General features: G+C 35.5%; 1 protein-coding gene, 1 long non-coding RNA gene and 1 pseudogene across 4 annotated transcripts in view; 1 reads left to right on the top strand and 2 right to left on the bottom strand.

The window, feature by feature from the left end:
• WAC (WW domain containing adaptor with coiled-coil) overlaps positions 1-27,046 on the bottom strand; it is a 93,146-nt gene that overhangs the window by 52,019 nt on the left and 14,081 nt on the right. The gene's annotated exons all lie outside the window — the stretch shown is intronic.
• Positions 1,205-3,106, bottom strand: LOC118499988. Its single transcript, XR_004902509.1, has 2 exons — positions 1,885-3,106; positions 1,205-1,844 (listed from the first exon to the last, which is right to left on the bottom strand). It is a non-coding gene; the product is annotated as an uncharacterized LOC118499988 (long non-coding RNA).
• LOC114492613 lies at positions 21,541-23,135 on the top strand (annotated as a pseudogene).

Genomic DNA, 27,046 nt, shown 5'->3' on the forward strand with positions numbered 1-27,046 from the left:
ATCCTCCAGAGTAAGAATCTCCTCATTCTTACTCCAGTAAATTCACTGGATTCACCCTGGTATTCTAGCTGTTCTCCCACTCATTCTCATCTACATTTCAAAACACTCTACAGAATAGTCAAAGTAATCTTTTAAAATGTATCTCAGATCTGACATGTCTTTTGAATTTTAATGAGTACAGAGTGAAGCTATCCAAGCTCCTCTAGCCCCCTTTACCTTTTCCAGACTCAACCTGTAGCACTCATCCATCACCTTGCTCACTGCACAAGTTAGCTAAACTGTTCTGAGTTCTTTGGGTACATGTGCAGTCTTTCCTACCCTAGATCCTTCTATCTCCTCATGTCTATCTCCCACTCTCCATCTCCCACTCTTCGCCTGCCCCTTTTTTAGCCATCCTTCCAGCTTAAATGCCACTCCTTAGAAAAGCAAAAGCCCTTGTGACCCCTCCCTATCTAAAACAAGACCCCTATCATAGCCAACATCTCTTCTTACAGCTATTTTTAAGTAGTATAATTACAGTACATCTAACCTACTCCATGTTTTCTTGTGGGTTTTTTTTTTTCAGGTTGGCCAAAAAATTCATTTAGTTTTAGTTTTTTTCCATACAATGGCTCTAGTAGCACTTGGCCAGCTTTAACTTCATTCAAAACAATTTTGTTAGACTGTACTGTGACAGTTCTCATATCAGCATGCATTTCTTTGAAAACTTACCAAAACTAGTGAATTTCTGTGCAGCCATATTAATACTGAAGATGGAAGAATATATGCAATGTTTTTGGAGTATCTTACTTTTTTTATTTCAGGAAAGGTAAAAATGCAATTGAAATGCAAAAAAAAAAAAAAAGCTGTGCACAGTTTATGGAGAAGTCACTGTAACTGATCAAATGTATCAAAAGTGTTTCTACAAAGTTTCTTGGTGCTACGGACAGTCTGGCCAGGTACTTCTTTGCTTGTGAGGCTGTCTTATGCACTGGAAGTTTAACAACACCCCTGGCCTCTACCCACTAGAAGCCAATAGTGGAAGACAGCCAACATACTGAAAATATCCAAATCAATAAAGTTACTGGTGAAACTTTATTGATGAAAAATGTCTTTTATTTTATAGAAAAAAGTAAACAGACTTTTTGACCAACCCAATAAATTAGTTAATGGCTATTCTAAATGAAAGTACTTCTTTAAGAGAAAAAGAATATAAGTTAGTGTGAAAAATAACAGAAGCAGTTTTAGAAAAAGTTATCAAGTTATATTTTCAAAGGGTGTGCAATACACAATGTAGCTGAAAAACCAAGTATTATTCTTTCCCATGCTAATGGTTTCAGAGACACATTATACAGAAAAGAGAGAGAGACAGGTCCTGGCATGCCTATAGGTCTCTCCAAGTAATTTTTACCTTCTGACTTTATTCAATGGAGCAAGAAGTAGTTGATTTCAATTTTGGAAGCCTCATAGCATTCCTCTATCTAAGAATAGGTGAAAAATGAATGCGAAGTAATCTTCAAGTAAGTATGCACTATGCCTTCATGTCTCATACACTTAAACTCTCAACTACATTAAGATAGTAAGAGAGACTATAGAGATTATTTAACATAAGAGATTTAATTGTGTACTTAAGAATAAACTTCAGTCAAGAGAAACTATGGGCAACAGCAGATAAGTCAGAAAGCAGAGGATGATAAGTTCTGAGGGTAATGAGTAAAATCAGTTTAACAGAAACATGAGATTCCTATACGAGATGAAAGGAATGTAAAGCTCAGTTAAACTGATGACTACTCAAGGGCCTTGGAAAGAAAAAAAATATTTTTTAAAAATTCTGTACAAGGAACTGAAATTGAATCATTATGAAGCTACTTTTGCTTATTATTCTTTGATGTATTTGAACAGTACTGAGTGCACCTTGAAAAAGCAGGTTAAAAGTATGTATCTTTAAGGACTGCACAAAAAGACCAAAAAAAGGATTCTTTCTAGAAAAATGGTTGTCTAGTATTTTCCCCCAACTTTAAGCCATAGAATTCTTTCCTTATATGGTTGACCACTCATGCTTTAGGTGTCAATTCACAAGTTACACCCTGCAAAAGAGCCTTCCCTTGACCACTTCCTACTTCCTGTCTACCTCCCTGCGATCACTATTTTCTTCATAGCACATATCATAGTATGAAGTCATCTGTTTACCTTATATTGTCTGTTTCTTCCTGTGGAATTAAGGATCAACTAGCCCAGTCATTATCTCGGAATCTCTTGGCTCCCTTATAGCATCATTTAAAAACAAATGATATACACAACCTGTACAGATTACCATAATTATCAGAAGGCCAGCAGGCATAAGAAACCCTGTATCATATGCAGGTATATAAAGTTCACCTGTTTAAATAACTAATACGACCCAGCAAAAAATTTTAAGACATTCATTGCCTCTAACACCCACTGAAAATGTATAATACTTAATAAGAAAAACTGCTCTATCTTCCATTCTATAAGCTGTATAACATATATAAATCAAAAAAACGCTTCTCCCCAAATTATGAACTCGAAACAAAAGGCAGTATACTACAGCAGAATTACCACAAGGAAAACATTAAGTTTTCTCTTACATATATGACATTTTAAATATTGCTCTTCAGTGTCTCTTAATAGACACACAAACAACACTTACTCAAAATCCATCTATTTCTGCTTCTTAGTCATCCTGCTTTTGTATTGAGACAGTCAGGACTCCAGTTTTGGATACAGCTAATAGTAATCTAACACTGGACAGTGTGTCCATATGTCACATGTCACAGTGTGTCCACAACTGTGAAATGGTTGTCTACTGAAGGGAAGAGTAAACATTGCCACATTGCCTAAACCAATTTTATAGACACTAAGTGGCAGATGCAAATGTTACTTACTACAAGGTACAGTGCCTTAAAAATAAAAACAGACGCTCAGAATGATTAGGGGAGAAGTGCCAACAGATCATACTCGCTAATGTTTTACCTACATCTGCAAAATCCTGACAGAGATGACAAGAACCACAGAACAATAACAGAATTAAGGGAATTCACAATTATATACACATTTCAGTCCAGGAATTAACAATGGCTGAATATGCAAGACTTGCAGAAACATAAATTTTTTTTAAAAAGCAGCTTTTTTTTGTTTTGTTTTGTTTTTAAAAGATTTTATTTATTTATTTTTAGAGAGGGAAGGGAGGGAGAAAGAGGGAGAGAGAGAAATATCAATGTGCGGTTGCTGGGGGCCGTGGCCTGCAATCCAGGCATGTGCCCTGACTGGGAAGCGAACCTGCGACACTGGTTGGCAGCCCGTGCTCAATCCACTGAGCTACACCAGTCAGGGCAGAAACATAAATCTTGAATTTAAAACAAAAATTTTTTATCCTCACCTGAAGACACTTTTCTCACTGCTTTTTTAGAGAGAGGAAGGGAGAGAGAGAAACATCGATGAGAGAGGGGGGGGGGGGGGGGGAGGGAGGGGGAGGGAGGGAGAGAGAGAGAGAGAGAGAGAGAGAGAGAGAGAGAGGAGCATCAATTGGTTGCCTCCCAAACATGCCCAGGAACTGGCGATCATATACTTCAGGATGGGGGGTGTAAGACAACGCTCCAACTAACTGAGCTACACCAGCGCTTGAATTTTTAAAAATATATTAACAAATATCAAGAGAGCATCTGATAAAATTCAGATGTTTAACAAAGCATTAAACACTAAAGGTAGGAAAAGATGATGTTTCCTGATTATGAAAAAGATAAACTTCAAACAGGGATATCTTTACATAATGATCATTTATTGCCAAACAATAACTTTTAATACCAAGATTCCCAATTAAGAGCCTTCACCAATTTTCTGAAATTGCAGTAACTGTTACCCGATTTTCTAAAATAAGGGAGAGGTATTACTATTATATTCAGAAGCTGCAGAAGAACATTAGGAAAGATAACTCTATCCTCATTGGCTTTTTTCTACATGTATGTATAATACCCCAAAATAGAATTATACTACTTTATACATGGATTTTTCTATTTCATATCCAGCAACATCTTTACTCATCAACATACATGACTCGAATTACCATTTTTGGGGCAAGTTCACAGCAGTCCTTTTTTATTGTAAAAAAATATAGATGTCATTCTTTCCACATTGCTGGGAACTCTTGTTATTTTTTGAAACACTAAAACAATGCTTTAAGTGTACACATTTATGAAATCATGCACTATACAGGGATGCTATCCTGTCACTGTTCATAAATACAGATTTTTCTCAACACTGCTGTGTGAGAACACTGTTACAAGCATTTGGAGACAAATGCATACATAGGCTAGCATCAGGCTCATATCCTGGCTAGTCCACTAAGTGGCTATGGAATCTCATATCAGTTACTTAACCTCTTCAGGGTTCAGTCTCCTCATCAACATCATGAAGGCAACATTACAGGACCCTTAGGAGTCTACACAATTTCTAAATAAAAAGTACTTAGCAATAGTATATGTCTCCGCAGCAGACAAAATGGTCAGATGGTTCTGATAATTCAATTCATCAGATTTTATAAAACCATATACATAGTTTTCTGTAAAAATGTTTACGATGTAATGTTATTTTGGATTTAGTCAACAGATATTTCTTGAGAGAGAACTATGTGCCAGACCCCATGCTAACAATTGAGAATACAAAAAAAAGAATAAGATATGGTGTATATGATCACAAAGATTACAATCAAGTGGGGGAGACTAACTAGTACACACATATTGCAATGCAGAGAGTGGTTTTTTTTTTTTTTTTTTGTAATTAAGGTTCCAGGGAACTTTACACAACTCTACTCTAAGAAGACCAGCAACCCAATTAAAAAATGGGCAAAGGACTTCAACAGACACTTCTCCAAGGAGGACTTACAGAGGGTCCAGAGCCACATGAAAAGATGCTCAGTATCACTAGCTATCAGAGAGATGCAAATTAAAACCACGAGATACCACTTCACACGGGTCAGAATGGCCATCATAAAGAAAGCAACAAACAACAAGTGTTGGAGAGGCTGTGGAGAAAAGGGGACCCCAGTGCACTGTTGGTGGGATTGCAGACTGGTACAACCACTATGGAAAGCAGTATGGAACTTCCTCAGAAAACTAAAAATGGATCTGCCTTTTGACCCAGCAATTCCACTGCTGGGACTATATCCTAAGAACCCTAAAACACCAATCCAAAAGAACCTACGCACCCCAATGTTCACAGCAGCACAATTTACAATAGCCAAGTGCTGGAAGCAACCTAGATGCCCATCAATAAATGAATGGATCAAAAATACACAATGGAATTCTATGCAGCAGAAAGAAAGGAGGAGCTCCTACCCTTTGCAACAGCATGGATGGAATTGGAAAGCATTATGCTAAGCGAAATAAGCCAGGCAGTGAAAAACAAATACCATGTGATCTCACCTTTAACAGGAACCTAAACAACAAAACAAAGAAACAAGCAAAATATTGTCAAAGACACTGAAATAAAGGACAGGCTGACAGTGACCAGAGGGGAGAGAAGAGGGAATTTCAGGGGAGAATGGGAAGGGTTTACAGGAACAAATAGAAAGTACACATGGACAAAAACTAGGGGGGGGGGTGGTAATAGGAGCGAGGTGGGGAGGAATGGGTGAGTGGGCTGGAACGTGAGTAAAAGGAAAACTGTACTTGAACAATGATTAAAATAAAAATTTAAAAAAGATTCAAGAAAACTGCCAGAGTTGATTTTATTTTTGGTTGCAAAGAGGGAAATCTTGAATTGTTCATCTTTTCTAATTGTTGTTCAAGTACGGTTGTCTCCACCCTCCCAACTCCCCTCCCACCCCAGCTACCCTCATCCCTCCCCTCAATCATACCTGCCTCTGGCTTTGTCCATGTGTCCTTTATACATGTTCTTTGACACACATACATGTTCCTTATAATTACCATTTTAATAGCAATATTATACTCCACATTGCATTTATGTTCTCTATTTACCACTTATCTAGATTTTGGAATTCGCAACCCACATAACAATGATGTTAGCAATATTTAATACTAAAAAGAACCATGCAAAAGTCATCTTAAGAGACTATTTTTTAATTGATTTTAAAAGCCACTTCATGATTGGAATGATACATATCTTTTTTTTTTTAAAGATTTTATTTTATTTTACTTTTAGAGAGGGAAGGGTGGGAGAAAGAAGAGAGAGAAACATCAATATGCAGCTGCTAGGGGCTGTGTGGCCTGCAACCTAGGCATGTACCCCGACTGGGAATCGAACCTGCGATGCTTTGGTTTGCAGCCCTCGCTCAATCCACTGGGCTATGCCAGCCAGGGCTGATACATACGACTTTAACAAATAAATCAGAGCAAAAAAATTGATAATGAAAATTACATTAAAAGCAACTTTTTTCCAAAAGATGACAGCGTAACAATAGGTTGTACAGAGGGCAAAAGAAGAACTATCAAAATTAACAAAATTTAATAAAATCCAACAAGGGAAGTCATGACAACCAAACAAACTGGTTTTAACAAATGGTTTCAACAGACAACTAAATCTACACTCAAGTGCAGAATAATACTGAAGGCCAACATCCAATTCACCTAAAGTCTGTTAGGATACATATTCTGAAAACTATAGCAGGCAGAGAAGGTGGGGGAGAAGTGTCGAATGGCCCAGTAAGTTAACTTTTTGGAGCCCAATTAAGTAGAAAACTATCTGAATCAGGAGAGCCCTATAACTAAACCTTTCCCTGGACTCCCAGATGAGAACATTTATCAAATACAAAGGAAGTTCAGAGGAAAAAAAAATGAACTGCTGCTTTTCCAAAGTATCATTCTCCTCCAGACAGACAACTCACATACTTCTTTCCCTGATCTAGACTAAGATTCTGAATCACCAACTTCTAAAAACATAATTAAAACAGTGTAGAGAATAAGAAACAAAATCAAAGGGAATCTAATCACAGGTGTGGGCAAAAACAGGTTTATAGTTGTACAATAATACAATTCACAAGTAGTAATACAAGAATGAAGTTGGTGTTTTGCATACTTACAACCATAAAACTACTTTGCCAACTAATGTATATATCTCAAGAGAATAACTTCCCTTAAACAGTACCCAGAAACCATTGCACAGTCTGTGCAGAGACCGAAGTGGGAGTATATGACAAACAGGTGGAAAAAATACTTTGAAAGAAATCTCAGAAAACCAGTAACACTTCAGACACACACTGTTTGTTCTATGTCAAAGAATAGAGAAAAAAATAAATTCTATGAAACAGAACAAAAGGATACAAGGTGGGAGGGAGCTAGGATAAATAGGAGGAAGAACCTAGAGAAGAAATGAAATCATTAAACACAAAAACCACATTTGAAGTAATAAAAGAATCAATAGTACTGAAAGCAAGGTCAACTATAAGGAACACAGGGATGAAAAATATCACACAGCATACAGCACAAAAGAACACAGGTGACAGCACCAGAGAAGGTGCCTGATATGAAAGATGAAGCCAACATATGTAACGCTGGAGGTTCTGAAGAAGAGAACAGAACACAGGGAGGACACTCAGAAGTATAATAAAAGAAAGCTTTCTTGAAATAAAGGAAGATCTGAATCTGGAGACTGAAGGGGGCTCACCATGTACCAGAAAAAAGGTCATTAAACAATCAATAACATCTGACACATCTTTACATCCTAGTGAAGTTGTTGAATTTTACACATAAAGAATTCTAAAATCCAGGCAGCAGAAGCATGCCACTTATAAAACAAAGAGATGGCTAGTCTCAGACTTCTCCATGGAAACACTAAATGCCAAAAGACAATATAGTAATGTCTTGTGCTAAGAGGGGGAAAAAAATGGATGTGACCCAAACAATTAGTTTTCCAACAAGGATGTCATTCATGAGTAAAAACAGTATTTACACAATCACTAGGAAAATCAAAGTAAATTCACAAATGAAAAAGACTGGCAAACTGGCAGTGTTTTCCAACTGAATGCAGCTAAAAGCATCTGCTTAATATCTGAAATCAATAGGCACTTACAATTACCAAGTGTTTATTTTGAGAACTGTTTGTTTTGTGCCAAGTGATATTATACAGCAAATGTTAATGCTCAAACTATCAACTTTTCCTTCATTGTAATTTTATTTTATAAAAGCAGTCAAGAACACTTGATCTGTACCCCTCACACAGTACTCATCATTTAACAAATATTTTATTTACTAAACATTTACTGCATACCAAAGATGGTGCAAGACACTATGAAAATAAGATAGAAATCATTTTTTCCTAGAACTTAGTTTAGTTTCCCAAACTTGTGTCAAGAGAAACTGAGATGCTTTATAAACAATTAAGATTCTTAGTCCCTTACTATCACTTTTAATTATTTGAGGATTTTCAAGTTTGTTTGAATTTCCCAGGTAATTCTCATAGGTTTAGAATTAGAGGTTTACCATAGCTACAACATATTGTAACCTGTTCATGTCTCCTAAATCTTCAAAGGTAGATTAAATAACATCCAGTAATTTACCATTTGACAATATTTTGTTCTAATGTAAAGTTTTTGACAATGGCAGTATAGTACATATGCTGCTTTGCTATAAAATGTTAGCTTCTAGATTGACACTGCTTTTTGAATGCTCAATAATTTTTAAATGTAAAAAAATAAGAGTAGCAGCAAAAAGTACCTCTATGAAAATATGTAACAGCTCAGGAGTTTGATAGGTTAAAAATAAATTGCTGTAATATACTGAACAAATTGTTTATTTGTTCTGGTTATCCAGAAGAGTTGTTTAATATTATTTTCTAAGCAAACTGAAAAACAAATCTGATGTATTTAGTATCATGCCATATTGCATACAAATATTAAAATGTGAAATTAGCATCTACTGAAACACTTTTCCTTTTAAAAAAAGTCAGGTATTTGTGTAATGACTTATAGAAAAATGTCATCAGAGAGAGGATCATAGATGAAGATTAAATTCTGGCAACAGCACTGATTTATAATATAGTCTAATGATTGACAACAGTTAAGTGAAGATTTTCCTGCGTGCAATTATGATTAAAAAGTTGAACAGCTAACCTACTATATAATACAGCAATCATATTTTATGTATTTGTAACAAAATTGAAAAGTTATTTCACACAAAAATTTGTACATGAATATACAACTCCATTGGTAATAGCCAAAAACTGGAAACAACCCAAATGTCCCTCAACTGTGAATGGTTAAACAAACTGAGGTATAACCGAGGTAGAAACGCATTACTGATACATGTTCCCTTGGTTTCTCAGGGGAACTTTTTTAAGTTAAAAAAAGTCAATCTTAAAATGTTACACACTATGATTCCATTTATATAACATTCTTGACATGATAAAATTAGAGAATGAGAACCGAATAGTGGTAGCTAGGGGTCAGGAAACAATGGAAGGAGGAAGGTAGTTGTAGCTATCTACAAAAGAAAAGAACAAGAAATCATGAGGAACTGTTCTGTATCTTGACTGTGGAGGTAATCACGTCTATGTACTCATGTGCTAAACTGCATGGAACTAAGTATACACACATGTGCACGCACACACACACAAATGCATGTAAAATTGGTGAAATCTGAGAAGGGCTACTGGATTTTATCAATATTAATTTCCTGATTGCAATAATATACTATAGTCACGCAAGATGATACCATTGCAGCAAAGTGAATAAAGGGTATATTGGATCTCTACAGATTTTTTGCAGTTGCATAAAAACCTGTAATTATCTCAGAAATAGAGAGGTTTTTCAAAATGTAAACCAGCTAAAAAAACAGCTGGGGTTTAAACCAAAGTGTAATTGCTCCTTCTATTCTCCTGCCTATTAGCAAGCATAGGTGGTGTGGTTTTATTCTCACTACCCTCAAGGATGATGTCCTTTTTGTCTAAGGTGCTTTCATCATTTCTTCTCACTATCGCCAAAGAACTTCCTATCTCCATTAACATATGTTTAATCACTCCCACACACTAGTCTAACCTCCATGGCTTTTCTCTCATAAAAACTTTCTCCAAAGAAATAATTTTGCTTTCTACAGACAACACCAATACTAGCCAATCATGTCAATGAACTCTCTGCACTACACTTCCCCTTCCCATTGTTCTTGTCCCTTCATTTTCTTTTAAAAACACTTTTGGATTTGATACCATTTCAGAAAGAATATCTCTATTCAAATACTACTTTACTGTAACTGTCCTTAAAAACGCAGTAGTCTCTTGTATTGCTATCTTTAAATTGCCATAATCTGAAAAAAGTTGAACGTAACCAGAGTTAAGACGCTTCATGTCATGACTCATTGTGAAATTCCCAAACCGAACTGATTAATGCTATAAAATATAGCACAGAGTTAAATTTCAAGAAATACTTTTTATAAAAGAAAAGGCAGTGCCACATATAATCTTTCCCCTTTTGTGTTTAACTCCAAAATCGCACTTATTCTATCTCCTGGAACACAATCACTAAGCTTAGCTGTGAGCCAAAATCAAGGAAAGACAGGTATTAGGTATAACTAAACATCTCTAGTACAGGAAAGGAGTCAGATTACTTCAACAGAGTAATACTGAAAGAATAATATATTTCTTTGCGCCTGAATTAAAAAATTTTATTCAAACAGTAGCATAAACAGAAAAAAACCACTAAAGACTTTTTGATTACCTTATAAATAGTAGACTGTTACAAATTTCAGTTTCATTATTTCATTTGATCCTCAAGCAAATCTTTGAGGGAGTAAGACATTTTACAATGAGTCAGTAAGTGGAAGACATATATGGGTTCTTGACCTAATGCTAATTGTATTTTCACTGTACCACTATGCTGTTAATGTATCACTACTTATATGACTGACATCTACTACAGAACAGCCAACATTTAGTTTTAACCCTTCAAGAATAAAATACCTGTCAATTTTAATTTTTGTTACTTTTCTTATCTCCTAAATGTATATTCTTAAGTTATATTCAAATTCAGAACTATTAACCACAACATTATTCACTCATTAAATCACCATACTATTGGCATCTACTATGTGCTAGGATAACATGTACCAGATCATAAAGTATGCTGTAAATGATTAGATGACTATTTGAGTCAGATTTTCAATTACTGTCATTGTGTTTAAGGAACTGGGTGAAAACAATATTTAGAAAAACTAATAGAAAACAGAATTCATTTCAAATGTTTGCAGCATATTATATATCACAAATCGGTTCCTGGCTCTCTGCCTTCCCCCTACCCCCAAAAGATTGTAATTCAACAGTCTAGAAGAAGTAGTATATTTCTCCAACCATCCCACCTAATTAAAAAACTTTAAGAAGTTCTATAATCTCCTCCCCCTACTTAGAGTCAAATCCCATTAAAACAACACCTATCCACACACCTTAATATAAATAGCTGTAAGCTCTCCTTTTCTAAAGATGCCATTTAAAAGTGAACTTTTTGGTTTTGGTTAAATTCTTGTCAAAAAAATCTGTAGAAGTGCACTTATTATTAGGAAAATTCTGGGAAAAGTGAAGAGGTGGGTTGGCTGTACACAGGATAATGTGACTGAGAAAAGTAGTACATAAGGGGCATCCTTAACTGATGTTTTCTTTCTTAACTGAGTAGGGAGTACACAATTCTGGAGAGGTACAGCATTTCACCACCTCACATTACTATTCTTTTAACTCTAAAATCTATCATTTCATATTTATAGAATATAAAATATTTTGAAAAGTGGTTCCCAACAAAACCTTTGAAACAGAAACTCCAAATGAAGTCTAACCCAGAACAGATATACTGTATAAAACAGATTAAAAATGGACTTGGTCTCCCTTCTCTTCCTCCTAATAGTGAAGGCACTTTTGCAGAACATACAAGGCAACAAAGGTGGTATTTTAAGAGCATTAAGGAGACCCATTTAACAACTACAGAAGTCCTCACTCAGCGTCATAGGCAGGTTCTGAGACTAGTAATACAGCAAATAATGAAACCAATTTTTACAACAGGCTAATTGATACAAACAAAAGTTCCTATGGCATTTCATCAACTTTATAATGAAACTACATTGAGCAAACATCGTTACTTGAGAACCTGCTATATAGTTTAAGTAAAACCTCCCACATTTAATGTAAAAATTGATGCTACAGTGATCTCTACAGCAATAATTAACTAAATAGCAGATAATAATCAGTGTGTGCACTGCAATAGTAATAAGCTGCCTTTTTAGTATCAGTGAACTGTTAGCTCCAATCTAAGGCCAGCCCTTTAATTTGCACACTAAATCTCAATGGTGCTCCAGAATTTACCCTTCTAGTTTTCCCTCCACTGAATCAGTTCCATCACCATACCAACACGCTTCAGTGGCCCCCCACTGCCTAAAAAGAAAGAAAAACCTTTTCTTTTATCCACATTCTACTCCAGCCATAGTTTTATTCTCTTTCCCACTTTTATAGCAAAATTCCTCTAATAAAGAGTTGGTCAGTCACTGTCTTTATCTTTTCACCTCCTACTCTCAGAAATCCACCCCATTGAGCTCTTTACTGCCAAGTCCACTGAAACTGCTCTCAGCAAGGTCAATGTATACACACTTCTTCACATGGCTTCCAGGAGAGATACTCACTCTAGGTTCTCTCTTTTACTCCACTGGTTGCTACCTTTCGATCTCTTTTGCTAGTCTCTTCTCAAGTTCCTGATTTCTAAACATCACAGCACCACAGGACCAAACCAAAGCCATCCCCTTCTGCCTATAGCAGGGGTGGGCAAATTTCCTGCTGGTGAAATATGACCACACCCATTCCTTTATGCCCATTGAAGATGGGCAAGTGAAGAGGAAAATATTTACTATCTAGCCCTGCAGAGCAAGTCTGCAGATCCTGGGTCCTGACTCATTTTCTATAGTCAGAATGAAATCTAGTCTCATGATTTTGAACTCATTCTATGTACTGATGATTCCAGCCCAGTCTCTTCCTAAAACTCCAGACTCATAGCCATCTACCTACTCCATACCCTTTGGTGCGTTAAACAGGATTCTTACAGATCTAACACAAACAAAACACAAAACTGCAGATTCTCACCACACCTCAAATCTTCTGTTCTTTGGTCACCTCAATACATTAACAACTTCAGCTTCAACATTCTGAACTTCCAGTTTATCAGTTGATGCTTGCAAAATACTTTCAGAATCACACCATTTCTATTGTATCATACTAATCTCTCACTTCAACTAATGTGATATTGTCCTAAATGATCTCCTGCTTCTCTTATTCATGTAAATTAAATCACTCAGTATTCTCCAATGGCTTTTCATCTTACTCCAAGTAAAAGCCTAAATCCTTTTCAAAGCCTGCAAGGTTTTTCATGATCTGACCCTTGCTACCTCTCTGAGATTATCTTTTATCACTTTTCCATTCTAAAAACACTGGTGCTATCTTGCTCAAACACATTAAGCACACTCTTATCACAAGGCCTTGACATTTACTGTTTGCTGCCTGGAATATACTCCTCTCATCCCATATTCATGTCTGCCTTCCTCATTTTTATACAGCAGCACCTACTTCTATACAGCAAACCACTGCTTGCCAGGATTATTCTTATTTGCTCTTATTTAACTATATTTTTCCATAAAGCAGAATTCTTCTCCAACCTATGTATTATCAGTTTCTTTTTATTATCTACCTCCCCCTAAGAGAGTATCTGTTTTGAGAGCCTGGCACACAGTAATGCTCAATACATTTGTGTATGCTATACCAATCTCTCACACACCCCGTAACGTTTTCTTACTTTACACATTCTGTCTGGTACAGCAACATAGTCATCTTGGTTGATTTATACCAATGCACTACTACAGATTTCTTCACTCTAGGATTTCCGATGTTTTCTAACCTTTCACTTCTAATCTACCTTTGACATCTTAAGTATCTGCCAGTTATATCAAATAAAAAATCTACAGCATATAAAAATTAAGTTCTACTCATTGCAAAATATTTTTATTCCAAGACAGTCCCACCTTGAGATTCCTTGAACTTCTTGAGTATACACTTTATTAATTCAGAAGAAAACTTAGTATTATTTTATGTACTGGCTTTAATATCAATTCTTATAATCTTTGACACAATGAAGTACAATTAAGGACCAAGGAAAAAATGGAAAAAAGTGAATTCAACACAGGCTGGTTTATTTAAATAAAACTAAAGAAAAATAATTATACAGAAGTAAATTATCTAAGAAACAAGCTTCCAAAATATCCTATGATTTATATAGGTAACAATACTTTATGACATTAATACAGCTTTATAATACTCCTGTTATATTGCCTCAATATGTAATTTTTACTAGCATTGAAAATGCATTCAATACAGAGGAGTGCCATCAGGGGAATGACAGTGTGAGGGATCCCCTTGGTCTCTCACCTTGAAGTTTCAATAATTTGAATAGCTACAATTCAACAAAGAATTCCCTGCTCAACATACAAACATGTCTGAAATATCCATGCACTGAAACATCTAAAGGTGGACAAGTGGGAACAAAAAAGGGAGGTGAGAAGGGAGAAGAGCTCAAAGGAGCCATAGACTCAGCGGTGCTGCCCAGAGCTCACTGTGGGGCCAAGAAGGGAGGGAGGAGGTTGTGTATAACACTTTCTTCAGCAGGCAGAAGCAAAAAGAGTTAGTGAGCATTACTACAGGAGTGGGCAGTGCTAGCTGTGGCTGAGCTGAAAGACCTGGGCAGGGACAAAGCACAGAGATATGGCCACAGTAGTCTGACAATCAGCATTCTAGACAGAGCAACAAAACCTTGGGGCCTGGCCACCTTCCCCTAACCTCCCAGAGCTAACCTACCCTCACCCTCCATGTGGAGTTGCAGAGCTCATTATCTGCAAATCGAAAAACTGGTACTAGAGAAACACTTTTTGGGCAAAGGGAACCCACTGTGACTAATCCTAGAGAAGGATTAGTCGAGTGAAAAGCGGGGATGGAAGAGGGGGAAGAAACATGCAAAGGTCTGCTGGTCTCCATTGTTGGGAGGGCTAAGCAACAAAGGAGGTGGCCAGATTCCACCAGCTCACCCCACACCTACACATTGAGACCGCACTTCAGATGGCATCTGTCTGTGGAGGGCAGTACTGGGGTTTCATGGAATTGAAGCCCCATCACACACAGTGTTCCCTGGGACCCAAGCAAATGGACCACAAGGGAGGGCCCCCCCCTTCTCAGGGAACATTGGCCATTTTCCAACACCTCATAATCTAAAAAGCTAGAGAAGTGCAAGAGAGCTAAAAAATTGTGATTCAGCACCACCTGATGGAAAACAATAGAAAAAATTTTTTCATCAATCTACTAGAGAAGTGCCACACACACAGATGATTAGACAGAGAGGGAATCCATCAACTACTGTGAGTAACCAAGGTAACAAGGCAGCTCACAAAGTAAATGAAAAATCTCCAGAAAAAAACAAACTTAGAGACATGGAAATATGTGATTTTAATGATAGAATTCAAGATTGCCGTTCTGGAAAAAAACAAAGAAAATGAAACTTTAAAAAAGAACCAAACAGAAATTCTGGAGATGAGATACCCAATAAAGAGATCAAGAATGAACTGAGCACAGAAAATACAGTGAACCAGACAGAGGAAGATTTAGTGACATTGAAAATAGAAATTTAAAAATGATACAGAGGGAAGAGAGAGACTTGAGCATAATAAAAAAAAAATGACAGAACTCTATGTGTACTATCTGACTCCACCAGAAAGAACAATTTAAAAATAATAGGTAGAAGAGAAGAAGAAAAGAGGGAGAAGGGGACAGCCAGTCAAACAAATAGTTGATGAGAACTTCCCAAACCTATGCAAAGAACTAGATCCTTGAATCCAAGAAGCAAAAACACTTAATAACCACAATTTAAAATGCCTTCCACAAGGCACAGTGTATTGCAACTGTAAAAAACTAATGAAAGAATTCTCAAGGCACTCAAGGAAAAGAAGTAACCTGTAAAAGTTATCAGAAACTCTACAAGTGGAACCAAATAGTCAAACCAGTGAAAGAGAGAAATTATCAGCCAGGAATAATATATCCAGAAAAGCTACCCTTTAAATATGAAGGAGAAATGAAGACTTTTCCAGACATACAGAAACTGAGAGAATTTATTACCAGGAAAACTTTGTTGCAGGGAATACTCAAGGGGGTTATTCTCAAAATCAAAAAACAAAGGTCACAAAACTACGAGAAAGATCACCAACAAACTTACAGCATAAATCCGGATAATTTGTGAAACATGATCTGAAATCATGTTTCATAATTTCTGAAATAAAAACATGCAAGAGGAGAGAAGGAAAGGTCTGAATTTGCAAACAGATCAGACACATTCAAAAGAAAAAGGACAACTGTATACATAAAACTTTCTTCTTCATAAATTTAATGGTAACCACACACACACAAAAAAACAAAACTGAGACATATAACTTAAAAAAAGGGGGGTGGGGGGGACAGAGAAAGCAAGTATGGAATACCACCAAACAAAAACAACATTCAGAAAACAAAACAACGGAGCCACAAGCTACCACAAAACAAAAGAAAAAGTGACTGTAGAAAACCCTCATACATACACCAATAACTACTCTAAATGTAAATGAACTGAATTCAGCAATAAAAAGGCACAGAGTAGCAGACCGGACCAAAAAAGAAAACCCAACCATACATTATCTTCAGGATACAAATCTAAGTTGCAAAGACAAAGACAGACTCAAAGTGAAAGAGTGAAAAATGATTTTCCAAGCAAATAGTATCCACAGAAAAGCAGGTATAGCCATACTTATATCTGACAAAATACATTTCAGGCCCTGACTGGTGTGGCTCAGTTGGTTGGGCGTTGTCCCACAAACTGAAAAGTCACCAGTTTGATTCCAGGCCAGGGCACATGCCTGTGCTGCAGGCCAGGTCCCCAGTAGGGGGCATGCACAAGGCAACCACACACTGATGTTTCTCTCCCTCTTCCTCCCTCCCTTCCCCTCTCTCTAAAAATAAATAAAATCTTTAAAAAAATAAAGAAATATTATAAATAAAAGGAGAAGTTACCAAAGACATCACAGAAATACAAAGGACCATAATAGAGTACTTAATGAAATACTATATGCCACCAAATTCAATAACTGGGAATAAATGGGTAAGTTCCTAGAAATATATAACCTTTCAATGCTGAATCATGAAAAATGAGAAAATATAAATAGACCAATCAACAGTGAGAAAATTGAAACAACCATCAAAAACTTCCCAAAAAGTAAGACCCAGAACTAGATGATGGCTTCACTAGTGAATTCTATCAAACACTCAAAAGATCTGATACCTTTCTTAAACTCTTCCAAAAAAATGAAGTACTACCCTAGCAAAAATACAAAAAAAAGAAAAGTACAGACCAGTATCACAGACAATACAGATGCGAAATTCCTAAGCTAAATACTAGGAAAACAAATATGATACATTAAAAAAATAATGCATCATATTCAAGTGGGGTCCATTCCAAGGGCACAAGGATGGTTCAAAATATGCAAACTCGTCAATATACCACATTAACAAAACAAATAGTATTTGCATAATGATCTTATCAGTAGATGCAGAAAAATAGCATTTGATTAAGACATAATATCCATCTATGGTTAAAACACAGTGAATAAAATAGGTATAGAAAGTACCTCAACATAATACAGGCCATATGTGAGAAACTCTTATGCTATTATCATACTCGATGAAAAACTGAAAACTTTTTCTCTAAAATCAGAACAGGACAGGAATATCCACTTTTACAACCCTTAATCAACATAGTACTCACAAGTCCCAGCCAGAGCGATCGGGCAAGAGAAAGAAAAGGCATCCAAATAGGGAAGGAAGAAGTGAAACTCACTTTTTTGCAGATGACATGATTCTGTATGTAGGAAACCCTCAAGACTCTACCAAAAACCTATTAGAAATAATAAATACATAAAGTTGCAGAATAAAAATTAATGTATGGAAACTCCACTGCATCCCTATATACTAACAATAAAATTTCAGAAAAAGAATGGAAACAAATTTCTTTTGTAATTCAACAAAATGAATACCCAGGAATAAACTAAACAAAGGATGTGAAGGATCTCTATACTGAAAACTGAAAAGCCTTATTAAAAGACACTGAAAAAGCCATAATGAAATGGAAAAATATTCTGTGTTCAGACTGGAAAAATAAACACAGTTAAAATGCCCCTATTACTCAAAGCAATATATACATTTAGTGCAATCCCCATTAAAATTCCACTGACATTTTTTCAAAGAAATAGAAGAAAAAAATCATCAGATTTGTATGGAACCACAAAAGATCCCACACAACCACAGTAACCCTTAGAAAAAAAGGACAAAGCCAGAAGCCTTATATTACCTGACTTCAAATTATACTACAAAACAATAATCAAAACAGCATGGTATTGAAAAAAAAAAAAAGACACTGAAAACCAATGGGACAAACCCAAGAACCCAGAAATAAAACCATGTGTATATGAAGACATAATTTTTTACTAAGAGGCCAAAACCATACAATGGAGAAAAGAAATCCTTTTCAATAAAGGGTGCTGGGATAATTGGAAAGCCACACACAGAGAATTTAACTAGATTAGTTTGCCCCCATGTAAAAAAAAAAAAATTAAAAATCGATCAAAGACCTAAATATAAGATCTGAAACAATAAATTGCATAGAAGAAAACACAGGCACTAAACTTATGGACCTTGCTCATGGAGAACATTTTATGAATTTGACCCCAAAGGCAAGGGAAGTAAAGGCAAAAATAAGTAAATGGATAAACGGGACTATATCTAACTAAAAAGCTTCTGCACAGCAAAATAAAGCACACACACAAAAAAGGCAACCAACCAAACAAAAGATATTTGCAAACAGTTCCAACAAGGGATTAATATCCAAAATATATATAAAACTCAACACCAAACAACCCAATTAAAAAAATGGGCAGCATTATTCATGGTGGCCAAGATATGGAAACAACCAAAGTGTCCTTCAACAGATGATTGGATAAAGGAGGTGTGTGGTCCATACAGTCAATGGAATACTACTCAGCCATAAGATAAAGTACTGCCATTTCAACCACATGAAGGGATCTTGAGAATACTACGCTAAACAAATTACGTCAGTCAAAAACAACAACAACAACAACAAAACAACAACAACAACAAAACCATATGATGTTATTCATGTGTTGGATATAAAACAGAAAATCATAGACACAGACAACAGTATGGTAGTTACCAGAAGGAAGGGTGGTGGTGGGGGGTAGTAAAAAGAAAAGGGGGTCAAATATATAGTGATGAAAGATGATTTGACTTTAGGTGGTGGGCATACCACATACATATCATGTATCATAGAAATATATACTTGAAACCTACTGTATTTTGCTGTCTAAAATGTGCACTTTTTTTGCCCAAATTTTTGAAGGAAAAAGATGCATATTATGCATGGGTAGTATTAATTCCATATCTATATAAATGTGTTTTAATCTTTTATTTATGCTTATGCATTAGAAGTGTAGCTCTAGAAAGCAATAATGAAGTCCATATGCAAAATAATACCCTGCAATACAGTAATTGGTTTTCTATAAATAAAAAATTGAATTAAGCAATTAAAATGAAAGCTATTTTCCTGAAAGTTGAGGCCAAAAATGTGGGTGCGCACTATACATGAGAGCACAGTACATACAGCAAAACACGACATATACTTACTAACCAATGTCACCCCAATAAATTTAGTAAAATTTTAAAAACTGCATTAAAATTATGTCTGATGGCTTATTAGTCAATTATACAGGTACTCTAGTTAACTTCTAAAACCTTAGGGTGTAACACCCATTTTTATTAGAAAAGCATTGGTCCACATAAATAATCTTGACTTACACAACCTTTTCAGAAGTATAACCAAAGTATGCAACAACTACCATTTGTTGCAATGTATAATGCGCAGTTTTTTGCCCAAACTTTTGGGGAAAAATAAGGATGTGCATTTTACATAAGTAGTACTAATTCTGTATCTATATAAATGTTTTAATTCTTTTATTTATGCTTATGCATTAAAAATGTAACTCTAGAAAGCAGTAACAATATCCATATGCAAAATAATACCCTGGAATATGATAATCAGTTTTGTTTCTAAATATAAATACAAATTTGAACTAAAAAAATTAAAAGTTTTTCCTGAAAATTTGTGCCAAAAATGTGGGTGCATACTACACACAGTAAAATATAGTAGTAGTCCCAAATATTTAAGACAATCTCATCTTAAAACTGTCACACATTAAATGGATTAAAGTGGCAAAGTTCTAACTAGCAGGAAGGAAAAACAGCCTTCCTCAACCCAAAATAATCCATTCACATCCAGGCTAAAAATTCACTGCTAATGTAAAACAGCACAATTATTGTTAACAAATACCTATATTTTTTATGCAACCAAAGAACTAAGATAAAAGAGACATTTCCTTAGAACGCAGGGGTTTATAAAAATCTTTACAATATTGTATGTTTCTATGGTTTGAACCAAAGTATATTCCCAACATTCTCTAGTACGTATACAATCTCTAAGTGATAAAATGTCACTAAGAATGAGAAGGTGCTTAAGTACCGACAACTCCAAATGGATCCTATTTAAACCCAAAACATGTTACATTTGCTTCCAGAAAAAAATAAAGGACACTCTGCAGATTTAAAAGGTCCAGGCTATCTTAGCATCAAAGGTTCTGATTCAGTTGCCCTTAAGTGGGACTGAGTGGTACTTTTAAACACCCCAATGATTCTGGAACAAGTGGTCCATGAAGCACAGTTTGAGAAATAATGGTACATATTTACGAACATGGGGAAAAAGCTGGAATGTTTCTCTAAAACATAACAGAGTTCTCTGAAATATACTGAAATGTATTCTGAAGAATACTGAAAAATTTGTAACACTTAAAATTACTGGCAGTAACAAGACATAGAAACAAGGTGAATAAATTAAGCAGTAAAAACTGGCATTTACAAAACACACAGAGATGTAGATTACAGCATAGGGAATATAGTCAATAATATCTTGATAAAATATGTATGGATTCAGGTGGGTACTTGAAGCAGCAGGGGGCCACTGTATAAAGTACATGATTTTCTAATCACTTTGCTGTACATGTGAAACTAATACAGAATAATCAATGTAAACTATAATAATAAAATTAATAATAAAAAATATTACTGGCAGTATATTTTCACTTTCTGTTTAAAAAACAAAACAAAACAAAACAGCCCTCTATAGATCCTAAATAACTGTACTGGATTTAGTCTTGAAAATCAGATACTTAGTCCTTTGGCAGAAGAAAAGACTACGGGAAACCAAGCTTTTAAACAATCTGTTGCAGCCCTAAGTAAGAATCATATTGCCACAGATGCCACTGTAATCCCTTTGCTTATACCATTTCAATTCATTCAATGTTATTACTCTCTAGTAATTATTCTTAATCACTCATTTTATGTCATTCGCAAACTACCTAAATGAAAGAAGATATCTGAGATATCCAGTGAGAAGAGCAAAGACAGACTGTGAGGCAAAAATGTGCCTGAAATGCTCTACAAAGAGGGATGTGTGGCTCAAGCACAAGAGTAGAATCTAGAGGCATAAATTCAGAGAGATAATAATGGAAGGAGTAATAAACTGTACAGGGCCTGTGGGCCTTCATAAGAACTATTCAGAGAATTTTGAGCACAGGAGTCACTTGATATGGTTGCTGCACTGAGAATAAACTGAAGAGTTAGAAAGTAGCAAAGCAGAAAGACCAGTTAGGAAGACTTGAGGTTACTGACCTAAGCAACTAGGAGGCTGTAGCTTCTATTTGACAAAATGAAGGAAACTGGGGGAAAAGGTTTGAGAGGGGGAAATGAGCTTAGTTTTCAGATCCTACAAGATAATCACCATAAAAGGTTACAAGTAATTTCTAAATAGGAGCCTGAAAAATAGAAAGGAATTAACTAGGCAAAATCGGCTGAAGCAGAAATAGTATTCTAAAAGGAAATAGCAAGTGTGGAAGTTCTCACATGTGACAAAACGCTTACTATCTTCAAAGAACTGAAGCATACAGAAGGGCTAGAAAAACACAAAGAGATGCAGTAAGCTGTTCACTGAAACATTTGGACTTTATCTTAAGGGCAGTTGGAAAACAAATATTTTTATACCAAAAATTAGCAAACATGCTTTTCTTAAAAGGTAATTCTGATTCAAGGAATAAAACTGGAGGGAAGAAAGGGGTGCTATGGTAGGCAACTCCTTTAATTCAGGCAAAGAGGATAATGATCTGAGCTACAAAAAAAATGAATAGATTGAAGAACTAGCTATTTCAGAGGCAAAATCTAAGGGACAACAAACATGTTTCACCCAAACCTCAGTGCTCATTCCATAGCTATAAAAACCTACATGTGACAAATATTTGCTTCATGCTAGTTTATCTGCATTTTGAAAATTCCATTTTTAACCAAAAATAAATTGCCAAATTAGGTATTAATATTTACACTGTATTTTCCCAGGTGGGAGCTCACCAAGGAAGGCTATGTTCAGTTTCAGTGCCAAGATCGTGAAGCCCAATAGCAAGAAGCCAGAGAAGTTTGAGTCCAACATCTCCCAGGCTCTGCTGGAGCTGGATACCAACTCGGACCTGAGACCCAGCTATGGGAGCCGAGTATCACAGCAACCAAAAAAAAAAACCAAGTTGGTGGCAGTTAGAAAGTTCTTCTTCAACTGAAATCTTTCCAGAAAATCGAAGTCCAGCTGCAACAGGAGTTGGGAGAAAAAGTTCAGTGGGAAGCACAGTGTCTTTATCACTCAGAGAATTCTGCCCAAGGCAACCTGAAAACATTGTTCAAAAAAAAAGTGTCCCAGGAGTTGAACTGAACTTGATAGCCATGCACAATGCAACTGGAAGGCCTTGGGTTTTCCCAAGTGAAATCATGGGCAAGAAAAATTCACATAAAATTTGACAGTAGCCAGCTCATAAAGGTTCATTTGGAGAAAGGCCAGAACAATGTGGAACACAAAGTTGAAACCTTTTCTGGTGTCTATGAGAAGCTCAAGGGGCAAGGATATTAATTTTTATTTCCCCAAGTTTCAGTTATAAACAAAAATGACTAAAATATTATTCAAAATAAAAACATTTACAACTATACTCATATACTATAACCAGCTATACTTAAAACAAGTTTAAATGACAGTCTTAAATGGCATTATATAGATGCATTATACATTTGTATTATAATACCTTATGTATTTCAACGATGAGTAAAAAAACAGAAAAGGCTGTACATTTAAAATATAAATACACAAAAGTTTCTGAAATATAAAATTAGTATCTTTCATATTTTTAAAGTAAGCCAACCAAAACTGGTATTTCCGCAGATTTGAGTTTAAAATATTTAATATTCAGTATTTTGAATAAAAATGAGTATTTCCCAACTTGAAAAATAAAATACTGTATTTGGTGGGCAAAAAAATTACAAGATGTATTTACTGACAATGTTACAAACTAAACCTCTTTTCTATATAAACAAAACTGATTTTTACAGTATATACAGTAAAAACTTTAGGATTCCTGCTTATAATAGTCTTGAAAACTTTCATCCTTGTTTCTCAATTTAAATTAATAGAGAAAACGATTATGCTGCTCCCCTCTCCTCTATACAGATAAAAAAATGCTAAATGAACACTGGTGGGAAATATTCCAGAAGTTCCCACATAAACACAAGAAGCCAAGCATACTCTATTATACTTTTGGCAGGAAGAATTTAGTTACCATGAAATGGCAGGACACACAGCAAATATATGAAAGCGTAAATTAAAGCACAAATATCAGGTTTTCCTGCACATCTCTCAAGTCATTTATTTGAAACTGGGAAATTATCAATTCAACCTTGTTGAAAAAATGGGAAAGAAAACAAATAAAAGCAGCAGCCAAGAAGTTATAAGATTTGCCAACAGTCAAAAAGCTAATAACCAGCAAAACAAAAACTACATCATTGAGATGCCAAGACTGGTGCTCTTCCCACTTTACATTTTTCATCTTAATTCCTATTAGCAAGTTAACAACAATCTATCTCTAGCAGGATACCACATTGAAAGATACATATATCCAAATCCAAATAGAAACTTTCTTATAATCAGAATGCAGTCAATATACAAAGAGTTCTGGCTCTATGACTCAATCTTTTTTTAGGTTTTAAATTTTAGGTGGTAGTAGTTCTGACATGTTTATTAAAAACCCAGAAAAAAAACAGTAAGGGATTTCCAAAGAAACACTGCATAAAACAAATCAGAGAAGCCTTCTATACACTTCTCTTTCTCCACTAGTACCTATCTAAATAACATGGAAAGGATTAGAGATACTGGAGGACTCCAAAGAATTTCACGAGGTTAGTCCATTTTACAGACTGCAGTAAGCCTCTGCATAAATCATGAAAAGTTCTGAGCCGCTCTGAAAGAAATGGGTGCACTTGATGTGTAACCTGTATTGTGAACAGTGACATAGTCACTGTCACAGACTATGGAGACAAAATGGTTTCCTACAAGCAAAGGTGTCAGACAAGGGTCTATTTTATCTTCCCACTTGTTTAATCTGTACACAGAACCTATTATAGGTAAAGTGCAGAGGAAAGAGAAGTAAAAACTGGTGGACTAGCAATAATTTAAGATATGTGGTGATACACCATCTTACTGGTGGAAAGTAACAATGACTTGAAATGACTTCTAATGAAACTGAAAAAAGGAAGCACCACAGGACTGCATTTGAACATCAAGATGACAAAAATCATGACTACAGAAGGCATACAAAACTTTAATAAAGACAATGAAGACCTACAAAAAGCATACACAACTTTTAACACAGACAATGAAGATATCAAAATTATTACAAAAAGATTTTGCTTACCTTGGTTCACTCATCAATTCCAATGGACACTGCAGCCAAAAAATGAAGAGAAGGCTGAGACTCAAAAGGGCAGCAAAGGAAGAAATTAGGAAAGATCATTAAGAGCAAAGACGTGTAATTACAGACCAAGGATAAGGTCTTCCACACCCTCATATTTCCAATTACTATGTACAGATGCCCAAGTGAAGAAGGCTGATAGGAAAAAAATAGATTTCAAATATGGTGCTGGAGGAGAGCTCTATGAATACCCTGGACCACCAGAAAGATGAACAAGTGGGGCCTGGAGCAATTTAAGTCTGAAATATGACTGTAAATAAATATGACAAAACTGAAGTTGTCCTAACTATTTCAGGCACGCCATCAGCAAGTAGGGTTCTTTGGAAAAGACAACAATGCTAGGAAAAAACAAAAGGCAATAAATAGAAAAGGAGGAAGACCAAATTAATAGGATGGATTGATTCCATAAAAGAAGTCATCAGAGTGAATCCACAGGTGCTAAGTAGGGGTGATGAGGACAGGATATTGTGGATATCATTTACAGAGTCATCAAAAGTCGGGGCTGACTCAAGGCACGCTAACACACATATAAAGACGACACAGGGCTAACAAACTAAAATTTAAGTATCATTCTAACCAATAAACCTGAATTTCTCTACCTATTTTACCAACTCTGAACCTAGATAAAGGAAAACCCATAACCTATCATTCTAACTTCTATAGAAATAATTTGGTGCTTTTTAAAAGCCAGAAGATAGCTTTTTAAAAACCACTCATGTCCTAAAGAATAAACACAGACAAAATTGGAAAGGTGACAATGATTTTTTCTAAGAAATTAGAATATTCACATAAAAAAGTCAGTAAGAAGCTTCAAAGCATTCACCTTAAGCAGTCTCCAAAGATGTTATTCTTCAAAACATTTATTGTCTTTGAGAAACCATTCAGAGCTATATTTACTCAAATATCTTAAGTTAATGTTTAAACTGAAGATGGATTCGACTATTAAAAACAATGAACAATTCAATGAAAATACTGGTAAGTAAGGTAGAAGAAAAACTGCTTAACAAAGCCCTGGGTGGCGTAGCTCAGTGGATTGAGCTCGGGCTGCAAACCAGGCATCGCAGATTCAATTCCCAGTCAGGGCACACGCCTAGGTTGCAGGCCATAGCCCCCAGCAACCGCACATTGATGCCTGCCTTTCTCTGCCTCTCTCTGCCCCTCTCTCCTTCTCTCACACTCTCTCTCCCCCCCCCTCCCTCCTTCCCCTCTAAAAATAAATAAAATCTTAAAAAAAAAAATAAACTGTTTAACATTGTTTCAGAGCAAAAACAAAATGGGATTAAAGAGAAATTAAGAATGCTCTGTTACACCCTAGCTGGGTGGTTGAGTTGGTTGGAGCATCATCCCACACACCAAAAAAAGGTTGCAAATCTGATCCTGGGTCAAGGAGCCCTGCACATACATAAGGCAATGAATCGATATTTCTTTGTCACACTGATGTTCCCCCCACCCTTTCCTCTAGAATCAATAAACATATTCTTGGGTGAGGATTTCCAAAAGAAAAAAAAATGATGTTACTGTGGCTTTTCAATTTTCAACAACACATGAACTGAATTCCAAAACACTTCCCTGTAAACCACTGCTGGATTGAAAGAAGTCTGTATTCTTTCAATGACTTTACTTTTAAAAGTTTTGGCTATACTCTCTGTGGAGTGGTCACTCCTATGTCTCACTGCTTCACTAGTAAACTCTCATTTTAAACCCTAAAAAAAAGAAGTAACAGTTTTACCATCAAAATGCACACATTCAAGAGCTATAAAACATGCAGCATTATCACTGCATTCTTTTTTTTCTTGGTAAGAAATGATCTTCAGTTAACATAACATTTCAGTCATTTTTTAAGGAATAAAATCAATACAATGAATTGTTAACTAAAAATAATTATAGGAAAATTCTTAATTTCAATAAGCTTGAGAAACCAGACAGGCTATTCAAATATAGAATTATATTTAGAAAACAGACTCCAAACAAATTAAACCCAAAAAAATCCAACGAATTATTCTGCCTAATATTCTTTAGAAAATAAAACTATAAAATCTAACTAGTAAGAC

This window comes from Phyllostomus discolor, chromosome 1, assembly GCF_004126475.2.
Source record: "Phyllostomus discolor isolate MPI-MPIP mPhyDis1 chromosome 1, mPhyDis1.pri.v3, whole genome shotgun sequence".
NCBI lineage: Eukaryota > Metazoa > Chordata > Mammalia > Chiroptera > Phyllostomidae > Phyllostomus > Phyllostomus discolor.